Raw genomic sequence first — 3,703 nt, 5'->3', positions numbered from 1 at the left:
CACTCAGAGCTGAGAGGAGCCCTGCCCAGCTCAGCAGGCCCAGGGTCCTGAAGAAGGTGTTGTTGGCCCAAGGCCCCCAGGCAGCCCTGGGATGGCAGAGGTGGCTCCTCACCTGTCTGGAGGCCCTCTACAGCCCCTGAGGCCTTTCCCAAGAAGGCCTTCACCCTGGATCTAATCTGGAAGGGAGGAATCTTCCTCTAGTAGTAAAAGGGGTAGTCCTCTCTTAAAAAAGGAGGCTTCCTTCTGAGGCCTCCTGAAGTCAGCCTTGTCTTAGCTGCCACAATTACACGCTAACACCCAGTGGCCCAGGCTTCTCTCTAGAGCTCTAGGTCTGGTCATCCAGCTTGTCTGCTGGACATCTGCCCTTGTGTGTGCCCTGGGCACCTCCTAGCATGCGAAGCCTGGTCCACCTCACTCATGGGTACTCTGCTCTCCTTCCTTACTCTTCTCAAAACCTGCTCCTCTAATATTCACTCCGTACGGGACTGTTCCCACCAGCCCCCTAATCAGTTCGAGCCCAAGTGTTATTCTCCACTCCTTCATTCAAGAAACATTTATTTGGCCTGCAGTGGCTCAAGCCTGTCATCCCAGCACTTTGGAAGGCCGAGGCAGGCAGATCGCTTGAGGTCAGGAGTTTGAGACCAGCCTGGCCAACACGGGGAAAACCGATCTCTACTAAAAATACAAAAATTAGCCAGGCGGTGGTGGTGTGCACCTGTAATCCCAGCTACTTGGGAGGCTGAGGCAGGAGAATCGCTTGAGCCTGGGAGGCAGAGGTTACAGTGAGCCGAGATTGCACCACTGAACTTCAGCCTGGGTGATGCAGCGAGACTCTGTCACATACACACACACACACACACACACACACACACACACACACACACACAATTTATTCAACCCCTGCTATGTGCCAGGCCCTGTGCTGGGCCCCAGAGGTAAAGGCATGAGTCAGTGCCAGCACAAGATGCTCGCAGGCTAGTGGAAAGCACACCACTCCACCCTGGGAAGGGAAAGAATGAGAACTTGGCAAGCTCACAACAGAAGGAGGGTGTGGAGCGTCTTGCCCCCTGGCTTATAAGATTCAGGAAAGGTTTCCTGGAGGAGGGGATACCAGAATTGAGTTAGGGGAGAAGACAGAGGAGGGAGGAAGAGGACTTCCAGGCAGAGGGGAATCTGGGGCCCAGTGTGTCTCGGGGAACTGGGAGCAGGCTGACGCTGCCAGAGTGTAGTATGCCGGGCAAGAGAGTCCTGGCAGCCAAGGCTGGAGCCATTATCAGGAGCAGGTTAAGAAGGCTCTTGTTGGGAAGAGGAGCATCTAATAAGATTGGACTTTGTCCTGTGGCAGGGGAGAGCCATTTCAGGGTTTGGAGCTATGGGTGGGAGTGGGGGGTAAAGGGGCCATGATCGGGTTGTATTTGAGTGATTCCCTCTGGAGGCTGTGCAGAGGTCTGAATGTGAAAGTGAGGGGTACAAAGCAGGAAGCGAGATCGTGGAAAGGCAGGAGATGATGGGGCCTGAACTAGGGCTGTGGAGGAAAGGGAGAGAAAAGGACCGTTCACTAGGCGTGGGGGAGGCAGAAGATGAAAGAGTCAAGGATGACCCTCGTGTTTCTGGCTAGGGTATCTGGTGAATGGTAGGCCAGCCATGGAGCCAGACAGTGCAGGAGAAGAAATGTGTGTGCGGGGAAGTTTGAAGGGTTCATATTTGGATATGTTGAGTCTGACTGCCTACAGCTGGGGTGTCCAATCTTTCGGCTTTTCTGGGCTGCACATAAAACTCTGTCACTAATGATAGCTGATGAGCTGAAAAAAAAATCGAAAAATCTCATGTTTTAAGAAAGTTTATGAATTTGTGTTGGGCCACATTCAAAGCTGTCCTGGGCTGCATGTGGGCCCGTGGGCCATGGGTTGGACAACCTGGCCTACAGGATATTCAGGAGGATAACTTCAGGAGGAGATGTTTAGCAGGAAACACAAGGAGAAGTGGGACTGGAGATAGGAATCCCTGTGTTAGGGGAACTATAAAAATGTTGCTGGTGCAAGTAGGAGAGGATGCAGTAGCTCCAGGAAGAGTACGCAGAATGGGAAAACGGTGAGGGGGTGAGGGTCATATCCTAGTGAGCCCTGATGGGAACGGGTGGGCCAGAGAAAAAGAAACTCAGGAGAAAGAACTCAGAGAGCAACACCGAGGACTCAGTGAGAGGAGTATCATGACAGCCAAAGGGCGAGTCATGGGAGCCGCAGCAGCCTTCCTCTGGCCTGTCCCTGCCAGGCCTCCACACCTAGATATGCAGAGTCTCACACCACAGAGCAGTCCAGCAGCACAAAGACTGGAACGTGTTTATTAGACCTGACATTTAGGAAGCCACTGGCAAACCTGTGGTTGGGAGAGGCAGGCCTCAGCCGACATGGTAGCTCCAGTCTCAACCGTACCTATGTCAGTGTGGAAGGAGCATGGGAGTGGAATTCACATGCAGGAATCAGTCTTGTTCAGCACAGACGAGGCTTGATTTTAAAGCTAAACAAATTTGTATTTTGGAATACAACCAAAGCTGGGCACGGCGCCTCACGCCTGTAATCCCAGCACTTTGGGAGGCTGAGGCGGGCGGATCACTTGAGGTCAAGAGTTCGAGACCAGCCTGTCCAACACGGTGAAACCGTCTCTACTAAAAATACAAAAATTAGCCAGGTGTCGTAGTGGGTGCCTGTAATCCCAGCTACTCGGGAGGCTGAGGCAGGAGAATCACTTGAACCCGGGAGGTGGAGTTTGCAGTGAGCTGAGATCATACCACTGCACTCCAGCCTGGGCGACAGAATGAGACTCTGTCTCAAAAGAAAAAAAAAGAATACAACCAGAAAAAATCCATTATTAAATATTCAAAAACCACATAAACTTTTAGAAGCCCCACTCTGTAGGGAATAAACAACATTGCTCAAGAAGGAATGAGGTTGTAAGCTGTAGTGATCCTGGACGATTCTGGCAGGCGGATTTCTAATGTATGCTTTCCACGAATAAAAGCCATCTGAAAGCACATTAGCTGTTTATAACCGCGTCAATCCTGGCCTGTGCATTAAGAAGCTTGTACTGTATTTGGAACTTGGTTTTGAACAACAGTGCCCCCTGGTGTAAATGTCATGCATAAATACTTTACTAGCATAGTGGCAATATTCTAATAGAAATATTGCTGCTCTGATACTTTTTTGCTTAAAAAGCAAGTTAAAAACATGTTTTGGGATGAGGAAAGTGATATGGGGGACTTGTTTAGGTTTTATGTAGTACAGCATTAGGGATATTGATAAAGCTATCATTTAAGATGATACAAATTCATCTGCCCTTGCATTGTACAGCTGTGCTTCTATAAAGTGTCACAGAGTGGGGTCTACCACTTATTTTTTTAAATAAAATTTATAGCCAGGTGAGGTGGCTTATGCCTGTAATCCCAGCACTTTGGGAGTCTGAGGCGAGCAGATCACCTGAGGAGTTTGAGACCAGCCTGACCAACCAACATAGAGAAACCCTGTCTCTACTAAAAATACAAAAAAAAATTAGCCGGGCATGGTGGCTCATGCCTGTAGTTCCAGCTACTTGGGAGGCTGAAGCAGGAGAATCACTTGAACCTGGAAGGTGGACATTGCAGTGAGTCGAGATCGCGCCACTGCACTTCAGCCTGGGCAACAAGAGCAAAACTCAAAAAAAAAAAAAA

The sequence above is a fragment of the Nomascus leucogenys genome, chromosome 8, assembly GCF_006542625.1.
Source record: "Nomascus leucogenys isolate Asia chromosome 8, Asia_NLE_v1, whole genome shotgun sequence".
NCBI lineage: Eukaryota > Metazoa > Chordata > Mammalia > Primates > Hylobatidae > Nomascus > Nomascus leucogenys.
Note: the sequence above shows the minus strand (reverse complement) of the source record.